The 27,074-nt window shown below is 36.3% G+C and overlaps 1 protein-coding gene and 1 long non-coding RNA gene across 2 annotated transcripts in view; both read left to right on the top strand.

Annotated features, from left to right (window-relative positions):
- ctnnd2b (catenin (cadherin-associated protein), delta 2b) overlaps positions 1 to 27,074 on the top strand; it is a 595,920-nt gene that overhangs the window by 508,278 nt on the left and 60,568 nt on the right. The gene's annotated exons all lie outside the window — the stretch shown is intronic.
- On the top strand, positions 488 to 22,199 carry LOC115436852 (uncharacterized). The gene is made up of 4 exons (XR_003937875.1): positions 488 to 602; positions 9,789 to 9,917; positions 14,455 to 14,530; positions 20,683 to 22,199. It is a non-coding gene; the product is annotated as an uncharacterized LOC115436852 (long non-coding RNA).

A 27,074-nucleotide genomic window follows, 5' to 3' on the forward strand; every position in this document is an offset into this window, starting at 1 on the left:
AATGCCATATTTGAGGAGATAAAGAGGACATTTTCATTCTGCGTCGCCCATCGAGCTGATGCGTCTCCTTCTGACTCACTGACTTTGCTTTATGTCTGCGTTAGTGCGCTGTCATGTTATTATAGCTTCCACTCGCCTAAAGCCAAACAAAGGACAGCCGAGCTTTATTCTCTGTGTGGTTTTTTTTTCCTCCCTGCTGAATTCCCAGACATAGTCCTAAAGTGGGTGAAAGCGGCGTCTCAAGTCCTGAACAGCATGTGGCAGTACCGAGACCTCCGCAGCCTCTACAAAAAGGTAAAGACTGTACGCCCGAGTGCGCTCTGGAAATGTCAGTCACGTTGATGCTTCAGTAAATATTACTGTCAGACTGGAAACGGAGTCATTACAGATGATTCAATTGTAAAGCGTGTAAGTACTTTATCATTCGGTAACACTATCTCCCATCTCTCTCCTCTCTCTCTCTCTCTCTCCTGCAGGATGGTTATTCCAGTACCATTTTGTCGGTTCGTCCTCCACGATAGAGAGAGACAGGCAGCGACCTTACTCGTCTTCTCGTACTCCGTCCATCTCCCCCGTACGGACCTCACCCAACAATCGATCAGGTGAGTCTGATCCTCCTTTAACCCTTAAAGACCCAAACAACCGCTGTTAACCAAAAACATCGACTGATCTAAGACGTTTAATAAAGTCTGATCTACTAATTCTGTCAATACATGTCAATAATTGGTGTAAAATATAGTTTGTCGTCTTTTTCGCGGTCATCAGATATGACCCATTTGGACGCTCAGAGGCTCCGTAGTTACCATGGAAACACCGTCATCTTCTACAACATTGATTCACCAGTAAAACCCATGGAGGTGGATCAATGACAGTGGAAGGACACACTGGGTTTATGTTCAGTTACTGAGAGATTTTACTGAAAAAGTCACTTTTTCTTCAGTTTTTGCTGTTTCTGATATAATAATAACCCCCAACTTCAACCCCCCCCCCCCCCCTTTAACCCCTAAGACCCAGACAGCTCCTGATTCTCAACAAGGTTTTTATCGTTAACGAAAACTAACGAAATGACAAAAACTAGAATTGTAAAAGCATTTTCGTTAACTGAAATGAATAAAAACTATAATTAAAAGAAAAAAATGATAACTAACTGAAACTGTATTGTGTGTTTACAAAACTAACTAAAACGTATAAAAATTCTGGATGAAATTCCCTTCGTTTTCATCTTTGTCAATGCCGGGTTGATATAAAATCGATTTATTTCCCTCAAGCAATTTTAGCTGCTGGCACTATACGATATTTAACGGTCCGTCACTTGTGGTTTAGTCGTCTTCTGGTCCCCACTTTACCTGGAAACATGGAGATTAAAGTTGGGAGAAAGCAGCAGAGTCCTGTCTGGGATTTATTTGAATTCACGGCGAAGAAGATAAAAGATATAAAGAAACTAAAACTAAGCATTTAGAAAATAACAGAAACTAATGAAAACTAGCAAACCTGCTCTAAAAACTAATTAAAACTAACTGAATTACAGAAAAAAAAGTCAAAACTAAATAAAACTAAACTAAAATGAAAATCCACAACTATTCTAACCTGGATTCTCAACCATCTACTGATCTAAAATGTTTAAAAGCTTCTAATCTACTAATCCTATCAATACGTGTCAATAATTGGTGTAAAATACAATTTGTCGTCTTTTCACGGTCATCAGATATGACCCATTTGGACATTCACAGGCTTCATAGTTACCATGGAAACACCATCATCTTCTACAACATTGATTCACCAGTAAAACCCATGGAGTTGGATCAGTGACAGTGGAAGGACACACTGGGTTTATGTTTCGTTAATGATAGATTTGACTGAAAAAGTCACTTTTTCTTCAGTTTTCTCTGTTTCTGATATAATAACTCTCAGCTTTAATTTGAGTTTTAATGAACATCTACATGTTCAGTAAATTAAATATAGGAAAATACATATATGCAAAATGCACACTAGTCGCTTTTCCACAAATTGCACGAATATAACTTGTGCATAAAAATGTACCTAATGGAAAAAACGATTTCACCAAAACTCTTCAATAACAGTTTTTGTGCTGGCTGGTCTCTTCTCTGTTCTGATGTAATAACCTTTGAATTTACTGAGTTTTCATGAACATCTAAAGTATATGTAGGAAGTTAAAAATACATGATTTACAGTGACAAATGCATGGATGCATGAATGATATTCGAATAATGGTTATAAAATCACTTAAGAAAGGTTGAATAGAGAGAAAACCCAGTAAACAGCAGTAAAACCTATGGAGTTTGATAAATGATAGTGGTTGTAGATGTGTTTTGTTTTGTTCAGTTGTTGATGTCTTTGCTTCATAAGTGACTTTTTTTCTGTTTTCCTTGTTTTTTTAACATAATATCCTTCAACTTTAATGTGATCTTCCATAAACATCTACACAATCAGTGAATTAAATACAGGAAAATACATGTTTTACCTCTGAAAAATGCAAAATACAGAGGATAATATTCAATATATGATGATAAATCTTTTAAGAAAGGTTAAATCTAGAGGAAAGTTAATTTATGAACTGACATAAAGGTAGCTGTGGGTCTTTATGGGTTAAACCTCCACTCCCTCCCCCTCCTTTTTTTTTTCTTCCTCCTCTATCACTCTTCCCATCAGGTCAGTCCAGTCAAACAAACACTTCTCCATTACAGCTAAAGTCTGCGCTAACCTTCACACTACAGCAGCTACCGACAAATTAGTCTGCTGTCAAGAAAAGCTCTTCCCAATTCCCTATTTTTCACCTCCTCGGCTCCTCGGTACTCAAATGTGACCCGGAAATCGATCTCGATGCGCCATCTGAAGGATGTCTTAATTCACTAGAATACCATCAGCAAACAAGATACACATGAAATACACAAATTAGACTGACGATATTAACAATCATTTACATCGATATGATCTAAAGGGGGGTCAGAACAGTAAAATACTGTCAGAATAACCTAGAAATAATGACAAACTACTAACGTTTGTTTGTTTAGGCGGTTTAAAAAAGTTAAATTACATTGATGCTGTCAAGTTGTTAGATGGGGAAGCACACTTCGGATGTTTTGGGTGAAATTCGATTTTTTTGGGTGCTCATTCATATTACACTTTAACCCTATGACACCAAACGTATCATATTTGATACGTGAGTTTTGAAAACCCTCTACATGATCAGGGTGATATTTTTGTTCTTGAAAACCTGATGTATACAATTAGATACATGCAATACACAGATAATCACCAGGGGGAGGAATTCATTCACCAGAGGCCTTTCCAGTGACACTACAAGACTGTCATTAATGAGGAAGGAGGAAGAAACTGGGACAATTTAGAAAGGAATTACCAATTTGTTAGACTGTTTGTGTTATATTATGTTTTTGTTTGTTCAAAAATAATATTTGAGCATTGAGACCTGATGTATCAAATATGATACAAAATTGAAACTCATACATGGAAATTGATCTTTGAAAAAAACATTTTTAGTAGTTCAGAGGGACCAATAAAGGCTCCAGTTTCAAAGAACTGGAATTTCTGTCAGTGATTTAATTATCAGGCTTTACAGGGTTAAATCCCGACTTCTATCAGTTTTGAGTATGAACTGAATGCGACCCTGAAGTGACCGCATGCGCAAAAGAGACGTAATACATGACCATGCAGGCACGCACTGTGTTTACGGAAGGAATATATTTTTCCTTGGACACATAATTGTGATGTTTGTCGCATTTTAATGACTTAAAGGTTGGATAAATGCGACCTGGCTGTTTAAACTGGAAGTCGCATTGCAAATATCAGATACGTATCAGATTTAGGAGCACATATGAAAGTGGCCTGGGTTGGATTTAAAAAAGTCAAATTTGTGCTGTTCAAACTGTCTGTAACAGATCAGATACAGGTCACATATGGGCAAAAAAATCGGATTGGGCCACATTTACCAACAGTCATGAACGTAGATATCATAAATCCACAGTTTGGTGGTTTATAAAAACATCCTGTCAGTAGTCACTTTTCCATTGGACATCTGCGCAAAACTTTACCAATATTTACTAAATGTTGGAAAAACATAAGTGCGTAATGTCGTTTTTTTCCATTATATCACAAATGCAATGATTTGTTTATTTATTATCACAAGATGACAAGAAGTCATTCCATTAATATTTTGTTGATTTACAGATATATTCATTATTATTATTATTATATATCACCCCTCTATCTCGTACTAAATTAAAAATGATTGATGTTTCCTGGTGTGTCCACACATACCGCGACATGTTTCTTCTTCTTCTTCACTTGTTTAACATACGTCAACATTCAGTTTTTTAATTCGCCTGACTCTTAGTTGCGAAAAAAGGTCTTTTCCAATGCGTTTTGCGTGATGTACCATTTGCGCTATGCCCGAAAAACCACCTCTTGCCAGCGCAAAACTTTAATGGAAAAATTGACTTTTTGGCAAAATTTTTCCTTTAGGTAAACTTTTTTATGCACAAGTTATATTTGCCACAATTTGAGAGTCAATGGAAAAAGCGACTAGTGTCAGGGTGAACTTAAATAGTTATTGTAGCAGCTTTGAGACAACAAGTGAACCTGATCGTCCCCTAACATTTCAGGAAATGAAAGGGCCGAATTCCACTGTTGAATTACAATAAAGATGCGAATTACATTACATTAAAACTGCGCAAGCACTGAACAAGCATGGCTATGTCCTTCTGGTCAGCTGTTTATCGTTACTCTCGACGCAAATTCCCAGATACATTCTCGTATCAAAACTTTTAATCGAAAAATGAGACTTTTGGCGAAATTGTCGTTTTTCATAAAGTAAATTTTTCACTGTTTTTTTTAATCACCTGACTCTAGTTGCAAAAAAAGGTCTTTCCATGGCAATTTTGCGTGATGTACCATTTGCGCTACGCCCGAAAAACCACCTCTTGCCAGCGCAAAAACTTTAATTCGAAAAAATTAGACTTTTGGAAAAATTGTCCTTTTCCTTTAGGTAATTTTATGCGCAAGTTATATGTTGCGCAATTTGAGAGTCAATGGAAAAAGCGACTAGTGTCAGCTTTGAGAAGCAAGGGACCCTGACCTTCCCCCTAAAATTTCAGGAAATGAAGGCAGAATTCCACTGTTGAATTTACAATAAAGATGCGAATTAACATTTACATTAAAATTGCGCAAGCACTGAACAAGCATGGCTATGTCCTTTGGTCAGCTGTTATTGTTTGCTTTCCGATGCAAATTCCTCGATACCTTCTCGTCTCAAAAACTTTAATCGAAAAATGAGACTTTGGTGAAATTGTCGTTTTTTCCATTAAAGTAAATTTTCATCTGTTTTTTTAATTCACCTGACTCTGTGCAAAAAACGGTCGTTCCATGGCAATTTTGCGTGATGTACCATTTGCGCTACGCCCGAAAAACCACCTCTGCCAGCGCAAAAACTTTTATAATCGAAAAATTAGACTTTTTGGAAAAATTGTCCCTTTTTTCCTTTAGGTAAATTTTTATGCGCAAGTTATATTTGCGCAATTTGAGAGTCCATGGTAAAGCGACTAGTGTCAGCTTTGAGACAGCAAGGGACCCTGACCTTCCCCCTAAAATTTCAGGAAATGAAAGTGGAAGAATTCCACTGTTGAATTTACAATAAAGATGCGAATTACATTTACATTAAAATTGCGTGAGCACTGAACAAGCATGCTATGTCCTTCTGGTCAGCTGTTTATCGTTTACTATCCGAGCAAATTTCCAATACATTCTCGTATCAAAAAACTTTTAATCGAAAAATGAGACTTTTGTGGAAATTGTCATTTTTTCCATTAAAGTAAATTTTCATCCTCGTTTTTTTAATTCACTTGACTCTAGTTGCAGAAAAAGGTCTTTCCTTCATTGCAATTTGCGTGATGTACCATTTGTGTTACGCCCGAAAAACCACCTCTTGCCAGCGCAAAAACTTTAATGGAAAAATTTTACTTTTTGGCAAAATTGTCCTTATTCCTTCAGGTAAATTTTTATGCGCAAGTTAAATTGCGCAATTTGAGAGTCAGTGGAAAAGCGACTAGTGTCAGCTTTGAGAACAGCAAGGGACCCTGACCTTCCCCCTAACATTTCAGGAAATGAAAGGGCAGAATTCCACTGTTGAATTTACAATAAAGATGCGAATTACATTTATATTAAAATTGCGTGAGCACTGAACAAGCATGGCTATGTCCTTCTGGTCGGCTGTTTATCGTTGCTTTACGACGCAAATTCCCCGATACATTCTCGTATTAAAAAAACTTTTAATCGAAAAATGAGACTTTTGGCGAATTGTCATTTTCCATGAAAGTAAATATTTACACGCGCAAGTTATATTTGCCGGGTCAATTTGAGGATCAATGGAAAAGCGACTTTGCAGAAGAAGAAGTAAAACTTAAGTGGGGGAGAACTTACACATAATTTGCATCAGAAAGTAATTCGTGTTTTTCCTCGAAGCTTCATTTTTTCGGCTGCATCTAAAGTATTCAGAACAGATGATGAGATAAATAAACTAAATATGTCCAATAAAGCCAAATAAAACCACCATTAACACCTAGATGATTTCTAAAGTCATTGTTTTGGAGCCGTGATAGTTGCAAAACTGCCAATAATAGGCTAAATAAGACTAATATTAATACACTCGCATTTGGAACAGCATCAGAATGCGTATTAGATCGCATTATGACCATACGGAGGGAAAATGTATTATCATTTATGAAATAACTGGACATGGATATGAAAAAAGGCTTGATTTACAAAGGCTGCAAACTGGAAATGGCACAATGCTAATAAGTGTAATCTGGAAGCGAGTTGGACTTTTTCTTGTTTTGTTTCTCAGTTTCCAGCCATGAGAGCAGTCACAGATGGCACGACAAACCATTTTCACAAACAGAAGAATCCGTTCATTTGGGAGACACGTTTGTTAAATCTGTACGTTTTCCACAGCAGGTGTTTAGAGCAGACGAGAGGAGACGGTGTTTTTTAAATGTTTGTGTTAGCGTTTGGGTTTATGTTAACGGCGGCGATGCGGGAACACAGACAGACGACGGTAACGCTGTGGATATTAGAGGAAACACAACCCCAACCGTCAGCAGGAGGACGTTCGTAGATATGACTATGACCAGACTGAACTCATTAACCCTTAACGCTCTGTGATAAACACTGGAGCCAAATGAAAAGAAGACGCAAATTCACGGAGATTTAAAACAGGTTTTGATGAATGTTGACGAATCATGTAGAATATTTATTTTATCCACTGAGTAATTTAGTTTAGTCGGCTTCTTCTTCTTCTTCCTCTTCTTTTCCTTCTTCTTTTCTTCTTATTCATCTTCTTCTTCTTTTCTTCTCATTCATCTTCTTTTTCTTCTTCTTCTTCTTCATCTTCTTTTTTTCATTGTCTTTTTCCTCTTCATCTTCTTTTCTTCTTCTTCATCTTTTCTTCTTCATCTTTTTCTTCATCCTTTTCTTCTTCCTCTTCATCTTCTTGTCTTCATCTTTTTCTTCATTTTCTTTTCTTCATCTTTTCTTCATCATCATCTTTTTTCTTGTTCTTCATCTTCTTTTTCTTGTTCATCTTCTTTTCTTCATTTTCTTTTTCTTCATCTTTTCTCCTTCATCTTTTTCATCTTCATCTTTGTCTTCTTTTTATTGTTCTTTTTCTTCTTTGTCTCATTCATCTTTTTCTTCATCTTCTTTTTCTTCTCCTTTGTCTTCTTCATCTTCTTTTTCATCTCCTTCCTGTTCTTTTTCCTCATCATTTTATTTGTCTTCTTCCTCTTTTTTCTCTTTTTCTTCTTCATCATCTTTTTCTTTGTCTTCCTCATCTTCTTTGTCTTCTTTGTTTTCCTTTTCTTCTTCCTCTTCTTTGTTGTCTTCTTCATCTTCTTTTACTTCATCACTTTCTTCGTCTCCTTTGTCTTCTTCCTCCTCTTCATCTTTGTCATTTTCTTCTTCATCTTCCTCTTCTTTTCTTCTTCCTCCTCTTCATCTTCTTTGTCTTCTTTTTCGTAGTCTTCTTTTTCTTCTTCATCTTCTTTTTCCATCTTCATCTTCTGTCTTTTTTTTCTTCTTGTTCCTTTTTCTTCTTTGTCTCATTCATCTTTTTCTTCATCTTCTTTTTCCTCTCCTTTTTCTTCATCTTTTTCATCTTCTTCCTTTTCTTCTTTCTTCATCATTTTCTTTGTCTCCTTTGTCTTCTTCCTCTTCCTCTTTTTTCTTTTTCTTCTTCATCATCTTTTTCTTTGTCTTCCTCATCTTCTTTGCCTTCTTTGTCTTCATTTTCTTCTTCCTCTTCTTTGTTGTCTTCATCTTCTTTTACTTCATCATTTTCTTCGTCTCCTTTATCTTCTTCCTCCTCTTCATCTTTGTCTTTTTCTTCTTCCTCTTCATCTTCCTCTTATTTTTCTTCATCCTCTTCATCTTCTCCTTTTTCGTAGTCTTCTTTTTCTTCTTCATCATCTTTGTCTTCTTTTTCTTCTTGTTCTTTTTCCTCTTTGTCTCATTCATCTTTTTCTTCATCTTTTTCATTTTCTTCCTCTTCTTTTTCATCATTTTCTTTGTCTCCTTTGTCTTCTTCCTCTTCCTCTTTTTTTGTCTTTTTCTTCTTCATCATCATCATCTTTTTCTTTGTCTTCCTCATCTTCTTTGTCTTCTTTGTTTTCCTTTTCTTCTTCCTCTTCTTTGTTGTCTTCTTCATCTTCTTTTACTTCATCATTTTCTTCGTCTCCTTTGTCCTCTTCCTCTTTTTTGTCTTTTTCTTCTTCTTCATCATCTTCTTTTTCTTTGTCTTCCTCATCTTTGTCTTCTTTGTCTTCATTTTCTTCTTCTTCCTCTTCTTCTTTGTTGTCTTCTTCCTCCTCTTCATCTTTGTCTTTCTTCTTCCTCTTCTTCATCTTCCTCTTCTTTTTCTTCATCCTCTTTATCTTCTTTGTCTTCTCCTTTTTCGTGGTCTTCTTTTTCTTCTTTTTCTTCTTCTTCTTCATCTTCTTCTTCTTCACCTAATTTTCATTGAAAAAAGCGAAATAATCAATTATTATAAGAAATATTACATTCACAGAGATTTAAAACAGGTTTTGTATTTAATATATTAAATAAATATATTATAATAAATCTTGATAAATCACTTAAGAAAGGTTCCAGCATAAAGACAAACTCATTAGGGAACAGTCCCCAAAGTATCACTGGGTCTGTATGGGTTCAGAAAGTGCATAAAAATGGATCCAATCCTCTTAGACCTCTGAGGGTTACCGCCTTAAATGCTGTATTTTTTTTTTTTTTTTAAATTTGGTTTAGTTTTTTGAGCTGATGAAAAAAGAGTCGGCCTCATAGACGTGTGAGTAAATACAGCAGCAGAGACAAAGAGACACGGTGAGGAAAGATGAGTCAATATTTACCTCCGTCAAATCACAGTCAAGGTTTGAGAAGAATGGAAGCCCACCCACGTCCAAACAGCCCCCCCGCCCTAGTTTTACCAAAGCACAGGTTAGTTCGTGGGAATAATCCACAGACACAACCCTCAGTGCTGCTGCCTTTGTCCAAACCGGGCAGGTAATTGAAAAATCGCAATTTCCGAAATAACCCCGAGACGTAATTCTTTAAAAGTAGCCCACGTGTCCTGGGGTAAATAGTTGCCCCCCCACCCCCTGCTGTCGTTTCTCCGTTAGTGATGATGTGTGTGTCAGGATTGATGGTTGAAATAATTCCCCTTGTGTGTGTTTTTGTGTTGTTGTTTTGTGTTTTTTTTTTTAAAGCGAGCGCTCCCGCTTCCCCCAGAGAGATGATGGCGTTGAAGGAGCGGAAGGCGGACTACGAGTCAACCGGCAATGCCAGTTACCATAGCAACAAGGGCGAGCACACATCCCGGAAGGACGCCATGACGGGTAGGAGTCCCATACACCGTCACTAAAACACCAACTCTGTCAGATGAAAAACTGTCAACGACATCATGTGATCTGGGGTTTTTACCCTCGGCCTTCGCCAAAGGGTGTTGTCATCAGTTGGTCGTCCATCCGTCCGTCCATCCGTTCGTCTGTATGTGCAAAACTTTGGTGTGGACTGAAGGCCGAGGGTTTTCAAATGCATGCACGTTATTTTACTGTTTCTGTCAAGGTCATGATAGTGGAGTTTAATAAAGTCTTATCTTATCTGATTTTTCCTTTCCTTATCTTATCTTACCTTACCTTATCTTATTTACCTTGCCTTATCCTATTTTATCTTACCTTACCTTATTTTTCCTTTCCTTATCTTACCTTACCTTATCTTATCTTATCTTACCTTACCTTATCTTATTTTATCTTACCTTACCTTATTTTTCCTTTCCTTATCTTATCTTACCTTATCTTATCTTACCTTACCTTATTTTTCCTTTCCTTATTTTATCTTACCTTATCTTACCTTAGCTTATCTTACCTTACCTTACTTTATTTTTCCTTTCCTTATCTTATCTTACCTTATTTTTCCTTTCCTTATCTTATCTTACCTTATTTTTCCTTTCCTTTCCTCTCCTTTCCTTATCTTATTTATCTTACCATACCTTATTTTTTCCTTTCCTTATCTTACCTTATTTTTTCCTTTCCTTATCTTACCTTAACTTATTTTCCTTTCCTTATCTTATCTTACCTTATTCTCCTTATCTTATCTTATCTTATCTTATCTTATCTTATCTTATCTTATCTTATCTTACCTTATCTTACCTTACCTTACCTTCTTACCTCTTATTTTTATCAGTGAGTTGTTGAAGTGTTTGTTAATTAATTAATTTATTTATTTATTTATTTTTATTATTATTATTATTATTATTATTATTATTATTATTATTATTATTATTATTATTATTATTATTATTACTTTTGGTGTTAGTTTTAACTTTTTCTTTAATCTGGAGTATTTTTTCAGTGAATATTGAACAAAACAACACAACAAAACATCATGTAATGATTAAATAACACATATTTACTAGAAAAATAACTATAATTCACTGTAAATAAAAAGTTGTGTTTCAAGTCTTATGTACAACTCCAGTCCCAGAAAAGTTGGGATGCTGTGTAAAATGTAAACAAAAACACAAAGCAGTGATTTCCTAATCTCATAAAATCATGTTTTATTCTCAGTAGAACATAGTGAACAGTGACTTGTGTTACAGTCATGTCTGGTTTTAACTCAGCGCTGCCTCAGGGACCACAGATCGGCAACTATTGATTTTTTTTTTCTCCCTTGTGTACAGAGATTCCTCCAGAATGTGAGTCTTGTGATTATATTATGTACATGTATAAATACTGTCTCCATAATTTATGTCGAGGTACATTCTTCAGTTGTCACAGACCGGTTATTTCTGACAGATTCTACTTCTTTAAAGCCCTGTTCACACAAATATGGATATTTTTCTAAACAAATATTTTCTTCCCACATTAATTTATAATATATCTGTCCACACAACATAACAAAAACATGTCCAAACTGGTTTAAAATCTCTGACAAACCATAGTTGTTGGTGCCGTGGATAATACTGGACCTAGCGGACGCAGAGTGACTTCTCATGTCATCTTGTGATAATACAGGGTGGGGAAGCAAAATTTACACTATTTTGAGGCAGGGATTGAAAGACAGTGTATGACCAATTAGTTTATTGAAATTCATGAGAATTTATTTGCCACAAGAAAATGTACATAATAGAAAATGTTTTTATTCTATGTGTCCTCCTTCTTTCTCAATAACTGCCTTCACACGCTTCCTGAAACTTGCGCAAGTGTTCCTCAAATATGTGGGTGACAACTTCTCCCATTCTTCTTTAATAGTATCTTCCAGACTTTCTCGTAATAGTTTTGCTCATAGTCATTCTCTTCTTTCCATTATAACAGTCTTTATGGACACTCCAGCTATTTTTGAAATCTCCTTTGGTGTGACGAGTGCATTCAGCAAATCACACACTCTTTGACGTTTGCTTTCCTGATTACTCATATGGGCAAAAGTTTCTGAAAAGGTATGGATAATAGTGTTAGGTATGATTATGACATCAATATATGTTTGGTTTCAAAACAACTGACGTAGTGCCTGCTGAGAAAAAACAACTAAATGTTCATTGTAAATTTTGCTTCCCCACCCTGTATATAAACAATTCATTGCATTTTTGATTTAATAGAAAAACCAACGTTACGCACTTCTGTTTTTTCGACATTTAGTAAATATCGGTAAAGTTTTGCGCAGATGTTTAATGGAAAAGCTACTACTGACAGGATGTTTTTATAAACCACCAAAATGTGGATTTATGATATCTACGTTCATGACTGTTGGTAAATGTGGCCCAAATCCAATTTTTCTGCCCATATGTGACCTGTATCCGATCTGTAACAGACAGTTTGAACAGCACAAATTCAATTTTCTCAAATCCGACCCAGGCCACTTTCATATGTGGTCCTAAATCCAGTATGTATCCAATATTTTGCAATGCGACTTCAGTTTAAATGGCCATGTCACATTTATCCGACCTTTACATCATTGAAATGCGACAAACATCACAATTCTGTGTCCCATGCGGGAAAATATATTTACTTCCGTAAACACAGCGCATACCTGCGTGGTCATGTATATTGTCTCTTTTGCGCATGCGGGTCACTTCAGGGTCACATTCAGTTCATACTCAAAACTGATAGAAGTCGCATTTAACCCTGTAAAGCCTGAATAATTAAATCATTGACAGAAAATTCCAGTCTTTGAAACTGGAGCCTTTATTGGTCTTTCTGAACAATCCCAAACATTTTTTTTTTTCAAATATCAGTTTCCATGTATGAGTTTCAGTGTTGTATCATATTTAATACATCGGGTCTCAATGCTCAAATATTATTTTTAACAAACAAAAACATATATAACAGAAACATGTCTAAACAAATTGGTAATTCATTTTCAAAATTGTCCCAGTTCTTCCTCCTTCCTCATTAATGACAGTCTTGTAGTGTCACTGGAAAGGCCTCTGGTGAATGAATTCCTCCCCCTGGTGGATTTTCTGTGTATTGCATGTATCTAATTGTATACATCAGGTTTTTCAAGAACAAAAATATCACCCCTGATCATGTAGAGGGCTTCAAACTCATGGATCAAATATGATACTTTTGGCGTTATAGGGTGAATTCAGGGGTGTCAAACATGAGGCCCGTGGGCCAAAACCGGCCCGCCAAAGGGATGAATCTGCAAAGTGAAAAAATTACACTGAAGATATTAACAGTCAATGATGTCGAACTGGTTTTAGTTCAGGTTCCACATACAGAACAACATGATCTCAATTAAAATAATAAAATAATTACCTATAATAATGACTCCATTTTTTTCTTGGTTTAATGTCAATCAAATCAATCTATAAAAGTTTTATTTAACCTCCTGAGACCTAGGAAATGTCAGCAAAGTACAAGCTTTTTGTTTTTTTATTAAATAAGTGCCTATATTGGAAACATCATGATGCAACTTTTTTTTTTCAGATGCAGTTTTTTTTTTAAATTATGGAATGTCCTTGTGGTGGACAGTTTTCTTTTCTTTTTTTTTGTTTTTGTATAAAGTTGTGAAACTCTTGACCACAAATGTGGACAGAAAACCTATAGCTGGGTCTGAGGAGGTTAAATAGTGCTGCATCATAACAAAAGTTATCTCTTGACACTTTACATGTAGAGCTGGTCTAAACCTGTTAATGTAGAAAAATAATAAAACAATGACAAATCCAATTCTTCTATTGTTTCAGTGCAAAAAAATAACATTAAATTATGAAAATATTTACATTAACAAACTATCATTTAACAATAAAATGTGAACAACCTGAACAAATATTAAAATGTCTAAAGAAAATGATGTGCACCATTATTAATATTGTTAAAATTGCACTTATTTTTCTCACGAAATGTTCATAGTAGACATGTTTTCTATGTTGTATTGTGAGTAAACTATGTTTTCATGGGGCTGGAAATTACTGCAGTATGTTTTTAATTATTATATTTTACATGGCATCACAAGGTTTTTGAAATTGGAGATGTATGATATGAATTTAGGATGAAAACGAAACACATTTTCAGTGGTAATTTTGGTTTATTAGTTTTATGTACAGTCTCTATTATATTAAGATATATTTTCTATTGGTGTAATTTATTGTGATAGTTTTGACTTTTTGTTGTTTTGTTTCATTTTTATTGTCATTTCATGAAAATGTCCTCTTCACACCCTACTTTTCATCATTTTTGTTTTCATTAACAATAATAACCATGGGGCTTTTTCTGCACTTTAATAATGCAGGAAATACAAAATGTCCTCATTTATATTCCTCTTCCTATTGAACAACGGTCTGCACACACTCCTCCTGAGATTTAGTCAATAAAATCTGATTGAACACTTCAGAGCAGACGTTTTATTAGTCCTTATCTTGACTCTTGTCCTCTGCAGGTCAAATCTCCGGTGGCTCTTCACACTACACCGAGGAGCGTACGTGTCCCCGACAGACGACCTGAAGTATAACCAGGTATGAAGGTTTCTGTACTAACGAATAGACACGCTTAATTTATTTACTTTGTAGAGTTTCCAGTAGAAATCAGGATCAGGATCATGTTTGTGTGTTACAGTTGTTCCATTCAAATACAATAAAAAGTAGGAGGAAAGAAAGGAAATAAAAAAAAACATAGATAGATAGATAGATAGATGATAGATAGATAGATAGATAGATAGATAGATAGATAGATAGATAGATAGTAGATAGATAGATAGATGATAGATAGATAGATAGATAGATAGATAGATAGATAGATAGATAGAAAAGTGAAAGGACAGAATTTATCAATACAACAAAATCATATTATAAAAATAAATAAATATATGTAACAAATAGAACACTATTAACATACATATAATAAATGTATAGAACGATGAAAGAAAACTACATGTTTTTGTTTTCTTTTCCCTTGTCATATAAAAAAAAATAAAAAAAAAACTACTTATTAAAACACCCTACTAAACACAATTAGAACAGCAGTTTGTACAATATTTACTTGAAATATTATCAATATATAATAAAGAAGGCTACATTAATAAGAGTGGAAAAAAAGAGTGAAAATGAAATGTTTTCTTTTGTCTTTTCTTTATATGTGTGTATGTGTGTGTGTGTGTATAGTTTGTGTTTTAATAGTATTTATTTTATTTTAATGTATTTATTATCAAAATATTTATGAAAAAATAATAATAAATACATTAAAATACTTATTAAATTTAAAAAAACACTATTAAACACAATTAGAACAGCAATTTGTACTAGACACTATATTGTCAATATAATAAGTAAAGAAGGATACATAATAAGTGTGAAAAAATTGTTGTGTTAAAGTGAAAGAACGACAACAACATCCCAAAGATGATATTGTATGAAGTGGAATCATTTGAGCTGCTGAAATATTCCACATCTGACAGAACAGAAGCGTTACATCTCACACTCGTGCCCTTCCTTCTTTATGTTTAAGTTGGTGTTTTTTGGCTGTTCAGTCTCCACTTCTCTTTATGACTCAGCCTCTTGTTGAAGGAAAGGGAGTCGTTCTGCGGAGCCTCTGTAGTAATTTCTAGTAAACAAACTTCACAATACAGGCGGAAATGCAAAAGGATAGTGATACCACTGGGAACGCGGTGAACTTATAAACTTATATAGAGTCGTGTTAAAGTATTAGAAGGATGATGTAGCGACAGACAGACTCCTATTCCAACATGTAGCTAATAAAAACATTTCATATTACCCACAAACCCCTTGGCAGCGATAGCAGAATCTGTCTTTGTATCATATCATTGTATCATGTAGTTTCACAGCATTAATACACTTGAATAACAGATACTAGGGCCATGTCGGTACAAATTAAAATGAAATGAAGCTAAAACAACTCAGACTTTATACAACAGATGAACATTTTAGGACAGGGGTGTCAAACTCTTTTTAGTTCAGGGGTCACATTAAGCTAAATTTGATCTCCAGTAAATTAATAACAGAATAAGCTGTAAATAATGTCAACTCCAAACTTTCCTCTATGTTTTACAGCAAAAAAAAGTAAAATTATGCGATGAAAATGTTCACATCTACCAACTATCCTTTAAAACAATGCGAATAACATGAATAAACTGAAATTTCTTAAAAACTAAGTACAATTTTAACAATATTCTGCCTCAGTTAATTGTTTACACATGTACATTACAATGTACAGATCACAGTGGATCTACAAATACACAAAGCATTTAATAACAGGCAGAATATTGGTAAAATTACACTTCAGACATTTCAAAATGTTTATATTTGTTGCGGTTATTTGTGTTTTTGTGAAATGTTAGTTTGTTTTAATGTAAATACAGTAAAATGACATAAAAATTTTTACATTTACAAAAAGAAACAGTTGGAGTTGTCAGTATTTATAGGTTATTATGATAGTTTTTACTGATCTGACCCATTTGAGATTAAATTGGTCTGTTTGTGGAACCTGAACTAAAATGATTGTTGACATCTTAGTGTAATATTTGCATTTCACAAATTCATCCCAGGGGCCGGACTGGACCTTTTGGTGGGCCGGATTTGGCCCCCGGGCCGCATGTTTCACACCTGTGTTTTAGGAGATCTGTAAAATCACCAATCAGTTTATTATTATCATTATAATTATCATTATTATTATTATTATTATTATTATTATATTACACCTTCTGGTGCTATTGGGAAGATGATCCTTTCCACTTGTGAAATTAAAATTACCAGTGTGTTGTGTTCAAGTGCTTTTGTTGTCATAGCAAAATGAAAAATCTGTGGTGAACTGCTACTTCAGTCTTGCAGATGTTAATTCATTTTTTTTTGTTATTTTTTTGCAAATTGTGAATACTATATATGTATAAAATCATCAGCTAATAGCAGCAGAATGCTAATAAAAGTGCTGTTTTCCATCCTCAGTGAATCCCTCGTTGTTTTCCATCATGTTGAAAAGTTCAGAGGTTATTTCCATCTCAGCAGCTGGTGGATCAAACTTTTTTTCCCAGTTCCCCAGTGGAAGATCCAACATGAGGGGGCGTTCAAGTGCAGTTTCCGAGTTCATTACTATAGTTATAAGTAAAGACTCTTATTCGGTCTTCCATTTTTTCAGCTCTGTACATTAAATTCGACCAATGTAGGATTTGAATTCTTACCACAGAGTTACGATGCATTATATTCTGATATATTCGATGCATTATATATGACCTTCCACGTCGGTCTCTGTAAATAAAATGTATTTCTATAAATAGTCCGTTTAGTTCAGTCGGTGGAGCATGTGACTCTTAATCTCAGGGTCGTGGGTTCAAACCACACATTGGGCGATAACACCTTCTTGAATTTCCTCACTACAGGATCAATAAAGTCTTATCTTACAGTTTACAGCAGACGTGAATGTAGATGAACTGCTGCTAGAATGAAAATAAGACCTTCCAGACATTATCGGAGCGCATGACACTGTTCATCAAAAGTTTATTTTTAGTCTCTATTTTGCCCCTGGTCCACTGATGCTTACATTTAAAGCTCCTGAACAGAGAATTCCTTTAAAGTGGATTGCAGTGACACCTTTGGCCAGAATCGTTGGTGTTTTTAAGGGACAAAGACTCCACTTCCCATGAGCACTAGCACCTACTGTCATAAGAGCAGAACTCTGGCCAAGGCGTGTGTTTGAAGCTAATGAATAAGGAGTGGATCCTCTTTAGAACTGTGCATTTCTTTTTTCCAGACAGTAACCTGCAGGTGCAAAGTGACGTTTGAAACGAGACAACAAACAAACTCGATAAAGTCCGTTTGTAGCGTAGTTTAATAACTGGGGTGAAAACAAAAGTGAAACCAAACTCCTGCTTCTATGTCTGTTTTACTCTGGAGCTCCAGTGTTAACTCACAGACCGGTGTTTAAGTCGTGTCCCAATAGTATATATTTGCTCTAGCTTTTCCACAAAGTCTTCAGTCCTTTTCCTAAATGACTGCAGTCATTCACCATCTTCCTCATTGTGCATTAGTTCAGTTCAGCTCCAGCTGCTTCAGCCTTCTGCAGTCACAGTGTTCTACTGGTAGAACGGTCTGGTTCCTGAAGGACAGTTTAGTGTCCAGGCCCCGGCAGGAACATTCAACTCCATCCAGAACCATTTCAGTCTGACCTTCCAAAGCCCTTAGTTTGGACTGGACCAATGCTCCAAATCGAACAGATTAGCCACGTCACAGAGCTAGCCCTGCGGCTAACACACAAGTGTTTACCAAGTGTTTGACTGAACTACCAACAGACACTAGAGTCCAACACAATGTTCCACTGCATATGAATGAAGAACAGAAGCATTCTAGACCTGTGGAGAAGAAAGAGGGACAGCTGCAGCTGTTTTCATTCCTTTAACTTCCTTAGTTCTATCCATCGGTTCAATGCAGAGGTTTACCGGTGTTTTAGTCTGGGTTCTTTCACTCTAGCCTTTAGTTTTCTTTTTCTTTCTGCCAGTCCAGCTCCAGTTCCAGTGTCCACCACTACAACTAAAGAAATCCTAGAAATCCCTTTCTTTATTTAAAGGACAGATCTGACTCCTCAGTCGTTCAGCTTACTTCTTACTGCTAACCTCTGCTGTGTGTTTTGTCATAGTGACATAAGTCTGCCGTAAAGCAGTCCAGTCTGGTCCGACCCAACCAGGGATGCTGGAAATAACCTATTGTGGTGCTGACAATCTCATTTTAAATTGCAGACTACGATCAGGCATATGCAAGGGTGACACAAAAAAACAGGAACTCATGTCTGCCAATACGCACTTCAAAAATTCCTGTTTTTTTGGGTCACCCTGTATATAACAAGAACAGCACTCGGAGAGCGCAGACCTCCGCCAAATCAACAGATCTGCCCCCCCCCCCCCGATCACCACCAAAATTTAATAATTTGTTCCTTGTGCCAAGATCAACATTTCCTGAAAATTTCACAAAAATCCGTCCATAACTTTTTGAGTTATCTTGCTACAAACAAACACGCTAACACACAAAGCAAAGTGATCACAATACCTCCTGGCGGAGGTAAAAATGAGACTTTTTCAAGATCACGCAGAAAGTCTGAACAGGACCTTTAAATTAAAAGTGAACGGCATCCGGTTATCTCATTTAGGAATTTTAAGTCTTAAAGGGCTCATATTTCATTAAACCCACTTTTATTTTTCTTTGGTTCATTTATTTGTGTATTTGGACCTTAACAGTTCCAAAAGTTTGAATTTGAACCCTCCAGGTGCTGCAAAACTATCTTTATATTCATTTTGGCAAAAATCCAGTGGATTTCTACAACCAGTTTTAATTCCTGCTTAATTTGTTACATTTTATGACAAGTTACGTCACGACATTTGCACATATAAGGTCAAGACTCTTAAATGTGTGGTTTAGATGATGCAGAAACAGCAGTAAAAATCCTCATAAGGTTCATCTACACACAAGTTCACAGACTGGACACATTATTGGAAAAGCATAAATTACTCCGTTACAGTCAATATGGATTTAGAGCGAACGGATCAACATTAGTGGGATTAGTGGATTCAATGAGGAAATGACTAGAGCTATAGATCACAAAAAAATCTGCAGTCGGGTATTTGTTGACATAAAAATAAAGCTTTCAACATGTCTGTAAGTCTTTGTTTTCTTCTACTTTGCTTCAGTTTTCTTTGTTGTAAAATATAACCTTTGAGCTTCCATGAACATCCACATGATCAGTGAATTAAATATAGAGAAAAACCAAACCATTGGTCTCACTCATTGGTTTGTGTTTTACCCCCCATTACCCAGGTGACAGGGGCTGCACTGGCACGCTCAGATGTCTATGGAAAGAACAAGGTCTATTCTATCAGTGCAATTGGAAATTTTTCTTATTGAGCAAACAGTTGAATTTTTATGAATATTTAAAATAAATCATACACTCAGAATGCTCACCACAGACACATCAGGGGTTAAAGCAGGAGTGTCAAACTCATTTTAGTTCAGGGGCCACATTCAGCTAAATTTAATCTGAAATGGGCCGAACCAGTGAAATAATACATAATAAATATAAATAATGTCAACTCTAAACTTTTCTCTATGTTTTACAGTGAAAAAAGTAAATTTACATTATGAAAATGTTTACATCTACAAACTTTCCTTTCAAACAATGTGAATAACATGAACAAACTGAAAAAAAAATGTAACACTATTATGCTTTACTTTATCATTTCCACATGTACATTATAACTTACAGATCACAATGGATCTACAAACACACAAAATATTTAGTAACAGGTGGAATATTATTAAAATTGCACTTCCCTTCAGACATTTCAGTTTGTTCGTATTTGTTCAGGTTATTCAGATTTTTTGCGAAATTATACTTTGTTTTAGTGTAAACACATGAAAATATTTATATTTACACAGAGAAAAATTTGGAGTTGGGATTATTTATAGGTTGTGAATGTGGAACCTGAACTAAAATGATTGTTGACATCTTAGTGTAATATTTGCATTTCACAAATTCATCCCAGGGGCCGGACTGGACCCTTTGGTGGGTCGGATTTGGCCCCCGGGCCGCATGTTTGACACCTGTGGGTTAAGGGTTAATATCTCCTCCATCCACGTCGTTCTCATATTTGACTCTTCTTCTCCTTTCGCAGGTGTCTTCCCAAGGCTTACCTTCAGAACCCTACCCTCCTTTCCAGAACCCTCCGCCACCCGACAGCGTCAACTACGAGGATCAGGCCTTTTACGAGAACCAGGTCCACGCGGGAGGGCGCCCCCCGCAGGCCGACCTCAACATGCACCTGCAGGGCCTCAAATCCACCGGCAACTACGTGGACTTCTACTCAGCCTCGCGGCCCTACAGCGAGTTAAACTACGAGACCAGCCACTACCCGGCCTCACCGGACTCCTGGGTCTAAGAGGGGGATGAAGGAGGAGGAGGAGGAGGAGGAGAGGATGGAATGGAGGAAGGATCATGGGATTGTGGAAAAGGTGGATGAGAGAAGATGAAGGGACACTATTTCTCTCCCTCCCATCCTCCCTTGTAGCTCCTGAGTAGCATCGTAGGTAGCAGGACAGAAGGACAGAGGAGAGGGAGGACGGACGGAGAAGCGCAACATCTGAACCTTCAGGAGGACGAAGACGGGAGGAGCAGCCACGCATGTGCATGCACACCACCAACGAAAACCTGACAGACACATTTCCTTTTTGTGTTTAGTTCGTGATCAACAGCTGCTGCGGGATTTTCGACGTGAACGAAGAAGACGCTCCTGCACCGAGAGAGAGAGAGACCAGAGAGAGAGAGAGAGAGAGAGAGAGAGAGAGATGGAAACCGAGACGCAGAAGGACAATGAAAGACGGACACGGATCAGCAAAGAGAAGGTTTAGTTTAATGGATTGGAAAGTGTGGGAGATGTCCCCGGGAGAAACCTGTAAATATGTGGTATACTGTAGTAAACATGGCTTTTAGTAACGTGAAGCACAAGAAACCGAGCTGTAGGACACGTAGGACGTCTGTCTCACAAACTTTTCTTTCTCTCTTTGGCTTCAGCGTGACGTATCCTCCTCTGGGCAAAGAAACGCTTGTGGACTTTGTCATTTGTAACAGGTTTTCCCTTTTTTTTTTTTTTTTTTTGTGTCTTTTTTCTTCTTTTTTGTGTTTCTACTTTTTTAATTCTGGTTGTATAGTATTTGACGTACACTGTACATTAACGGACATGCGTTGTCTACTGTACGTTGCACTATTTTACTGTGTCATGTCAAGGCCTTCGCCGTCGCTCAGCCACACTTCTTTCACTAAACTAGCTCACGCCAGATCTGCAACTCAGACCTTCAGAATCTCATATCGCAAGCCACAGACAGATTCCGACACGTTGCTAACGCGAAAAACAGTGGACTTAGCGTCAATTTTCGGTAGGTCAAGGTGCTCCTTTTACTGCCCTACACATATAGACGGTCCAGCTGCCATGAACGACCGAACAGAAGCTCGAACAGTTTTGCGGAGTAGCAGCAGCAGCAGCGTCAGCTAAGCCTTTCTTGTAACTTTTTTTTGAGGCGATAGCTTTGTTTTTTTTCGGTCTTTCCACATTAACGCCACAAAACCCCCCTCCTTTTGTTTCCACGAGCCCTTCCTTGGAGTGAACTGTGCTCTTGTGTAAATAACTGTGCCAAAAAAAAAAAAAAAAGGGTCCCTTCCCCCTCAGCCTGAAGCCACAGGAAGGGTTGGTGAGGGGGAGGGAGGTCGGAGTTGGGGAGAGGGCAGGTAGGGGTGGGTGTTGGGGGGGGGGGGGGGTTCAGAAAATAAAAAAAAAAAAAAAGGGTCCAAGTTCGGCTGAAGCTGCGATTTCAGCCCGAACATCCTCGCCAGTTTGTAAATGCTTTGGTTTTTCTAAACTGTGTTTTACTGGAATGGAAAAACTGTCCAGTTGCAGCGGAAACTGGGGCGATACAATGAAAAGAAAATGAGAAAAAAAAACCTACAAAAAAAAAACAAAAAAAAAGAGAAACACTCGGAGGGACTGTGACAAAGGTGGAGCCTGGCTTCCTCCAAAGCTGTACAAAATTAGTTGATTTCTGTGTTGTAAAATAATCAATGTTTGAAGTACAAAAAAAAAAAAAAACTTTTCTGAGAGATGGGTGGCAATTCTAACTTCATGGTAGACAAAACTGTTAATAGAGTACGGATATATTATATAAATATAAATATATACTTTTTATGTGCAGATGTGGATGTCACTTATAGCAGCAACATTATGGAAAAAGACTTGTAAAAAAAAAAAAAAAAAAAAAACAGCTACATGTAGGGATTTTGTTCACATTTTATTTTCTGGTCAACACACTAAAATTGTCGACTTTGTGTAGTAATGTTGTTGCTATGTGGAGTAGAGTAGACCAGGGCCCAGGGATCCACGTTGTCACTGAAGACGTCCAACAAGGTGCTACATCCGTGAGAAGTATTTCCAACATGTCTGTATTTTACAGTAGACGATCAATTAAAAACCATCACGAATAAAAAAAAAAAAATTAAAAAAAAGTGTGTTTTCCGTGCATGAGCCCTCATTCTGACCAATTGGCCTGTTTTACGCTAAAAGAAACGCATGAGTATTTTCTTTATTTTCTTCATGTGAGAGAGAGGTTACATTGTAAAATAAAATTGACCAAAAAAAAACAAAAAAAAAACAAAGTGACAACAGACCCTGGTTCTCCCTACCCACTGCTGTTTAGAAGTCCTAGAGGTCATCTTCAGATGCTTGAAAAACGACTCATAAATGCAAAGTGTCCCCACGAAAAACACTGGATGAAGAACAAATGTACTGTATTTGTTAGTGAGCATCTGGAAACTGACAAACGTTCTGTATGTCTTTGTGATCCTTAGGCAGAAAAACCTGACTACTATAAGACCTGTATGGAGATATAACGTCGGTAACCTTTTGTTGCTAGACCAAAACGTGTTTTAAAAAGAGAATTGTGAATCTTTCTATTGCCTCAAACAGATTGCAACTGCTCCAAAAAATATAAACGGACCATCGAAGAAACCTCTGATTTCCAGAGTTGTTTGTTCTTTTGCCAAGAAACGCTTGTGTTGTTTTGATGACTAGTCTAGTACCTGCACACGGTGGACAAATTGAAATATTTTTCACACTATTCCTCAAGCTCAACACTTTTTTTTTTTTTTTTTTTTCTTTTGGATGTTGTTCTTTGACTGTGTATCCCCAATTTCCAGCCATCTGTTAACTTTTCCTTCTCCCGGTACAACATGAAAATCCACTCACAAACTCGCAACTCACCGGAGACAGCTCATCCATCACACAGAACATGTTGTTGCCTATTGTTATGCGCTGCTTTAATTCCAAGGAGAGGCCATATTTCACATCTCTCCTGGGTGGTGCATTCAAGGACACTCAGCCATCTGGTAATTGATGGTCAGTTGCCAGAGAGCTGTGCATTAATAAGCAATGTAGTTGGAAAGTTTAACGTAGGAGTTGAAACACAGTTATTTCAACGTTTCTCAGATTTAGATGATGCGCAATGTGGGAGTCCTGTGTGTCCAGTGGTAGTTTTTAGCATTAGTATCGCTGGTTTTGACCAAAGACAAACAAAAACCAACAATCTGGATGTTTGTGAAACATGTTGAGGTAAATCGGAAAATAATACACGTAAAAAAATTCAGATTTTGAGTTCTAAAACAACCAAATGTGCTCAGAATCGCCATTAGATTCAGTTAGATTGAAATATTATACAAAACTGACTTGACGTTCACCTCCAGTCCAGTAGGTGGCGGTAATGCACTTTTAAGCTGGTTACTAAGCACCAATAAAACCAAAAGAAGAAGGAATGTCTTTGCCTGGATATTTCTAAGTATCTTTAAATAAAATGTAACATTTACATACATAACATTTTCAAGAAATTAAACATTACTGTCGCAGTTGTTAAAATATTGTGATTCAAGTATAGAATATTGGAAACTTTCTAAAAGGAAAAAAAAATAGGCGGAAAGCCAAAAATGATTGAAACCAGGAGTCTTAATATTAATAAGATTTATCCATTTTCTGTCATTTTCGACATTAAACTGTAATCAGGGTTTTATTGTGGGAATTTAATTTATTTTCAGAAATCAGTTAAAATCTAATCAGTAAATGATCTTTATCCTTATGTTTAATTCACCTTAATGCCCAATTAAACTGCTTTAGCCTCAAATATTAAGTAAATATCCCTTTTATTTAGTTACTTAATACAATGATCTGCAGGCAAAATGTTTCCTGAATTAAAGTAGTGAAACTCACAATTTCTCATAATGAAAAGTTAAGTTAAAAGTACAAGTTGTTAGTTTTCAAGATGCAGTAATGGGTTAAACTGTGAAATTCTATGAATTATTGAGAGAAGGGCTTTATAATGTAAGACTCAAATCTATTATCTAAAATATATATATGTGCATATACTTTATAATAATACTTTATCATATATCTACTTAAATGTACTTTTGTCATTTTGTTTTTAATTCATCTGATCAAAGTAGTAGATTTTCCCTCTGAAGCAGATGAAATCCAGACCAGTTTTATCAGCTCTCTTCACTTCCCTCAGTGTCAGTTTTTACAGTGTAGGAGGGTGAGGTCTAAATCACTGCTGAACTCTGGGAACAGAGTCAAACATGAGGTAGATGATGAGGAATGAGTCATGGGACTGAAAATATGTGTGAGGAGGTGAATCAACACAAGACATGTTCACATTTCTGACCAGGACCAAACTCTAAAATAATGATGGAGGTTTTATTGACGATAAGGACGACTCCGACGTCTCCATAAAAGACACAATCAGCAGAGTTTGATGGAAAGGTCAAAGGTCAAAGCAGTTCTTTACTTTATTTGAGGTCCTTCCACTGGATAATTTTATAACCTTTTAACTGAACGACCATCAGTTTGTAGAAGCATAAAGACTGGACTGTGTTTCAATGGAAAAGGGTCATGTGGTCTGATGAGTCCAGACTGACCCTGTTCCAGAGGTGGACGAGGTGATTACCCATCATGCCTAGTAGCTACAGTCCAAGCCTGTGGGGGCAGTGTTATGATCTGTTGTTGGTTCAGTTGGTCAGGTCTAGGTTTACACCGTTATGTGTTCATAAAATGAGTTCAGCTGAACCTGAATGAACATGAATGAACTTCAGTGGATTTCATTCAATGCTGATGACACCTTCATGTTCAGAGATGAAAACACCAGGATTTTACAGGATCAGATTGTGAAAGAGTGGTTCAGGAGCATGAGACATCATTTTTACACATGGGTTGGACACCACAGAGCCCAGACCTGAACCAAATTGAGGATGTTTGGGATGTGATGAAGACATATTTACACAGCGGTCTATCTTTTGATCATACACAAGATCTAAGGAAAAAAAAATATGCCACATTTATAATCAAAGTTAAAGGTGGTGAGATCATGAGATATGTGTGTGGGACTTTTTTTTGGCCAGTCTGAACCCAAAAATTACAAGAAAAAGACTCTTTTAGGCACAGTTATGGGTTGGTGTTTCCAAAACACTGGTCTACAAGTACAATGCCTCCAGAATAAAAGTAGGGAAACTTTACTGAGTTTGAGTCACTAATAAAGAAAAAAAATAGGACCAAGGGTGTTGTAGTCCAATGGCATATTTAAAGACATTAATTGACATTTGTTTGACCATTCAAGGTCATCTGAGGTCAAAGGTTGTGTCATCAATCTAATCATGATACTAGTGTATTTCATCATACTGCACATGCTGGTAATTTTGAATTTAGACTTTGAAGTTTAGAAAAACTTCTTTCTTTTCCTCTTGCTTGTACATGTTTTAGCTGGATAGCCCAAATCTACAGTCTGGGTTTGACCTCTACCTTTCTAGGTCACTCAAGGTCAAAGGTCATGGCACCAAATGAAAGCTCATATGTGACTTCTTATCTATTACCAATAGTAATTATATCAGTATATTCAACTGTTTCCAGTTATAGCACTTTGAAATGTGTCCCATTATAAACCAATGGGGATTTTGAAAATTTCAAAAATTCATAAAAATTCAAAAATCAACATTTCCCAATTCTTTGAACAAACCTGGTGGACTTTACCCCAAAGATGTTCCACAACAAATATCAAGTCATTGTGAGTGACAGTTTTGGAGGAGAAGAGTCTTGAAAAATTGTTTACGGACGACAGACGGACGTCATCTGATACCAACAGTCCATCAAATGAGTCCAGATACTGGTCAGCTGTAGTGTCCAAGATACTGGAGTCAAATATAAAATTCTGAGAATTAATGAGAGAATGAGTCTTACTGAAAAATAATGTTTCACATATCCGGTTCTTTATACTGGAATATTTCTACATTTATCACATAAATGTGCATAAATCAATATATATGTGTAATCACACCTTATGTACTTTGAAAATTACAACAATGCAGCACGTTTGTCATTTGTTTTCCAATCCATCTTATTAAAAGTATATAGATTTAGTACATTTAATCTCTGGGCAGATAATTAAAACAAAAACAAACAAAAAAAAAAAAAGATTAGATTGGTAG

This window comes from Sphaeramia orbicularis, chromosome 17 (assembly GCF_902148855.1).
Source record: "Sphaeramia orbicularis chromosome 17, fSphaOr1.1, whole genome shotgun sequence".
Classification (NCBI taxonomy): Eukaryota; Metazoa; Chordata; class Actinopteri; order Kurtiformes; family Apogonidae; genus Sphaeramia; species Sphaeramia orbicularis.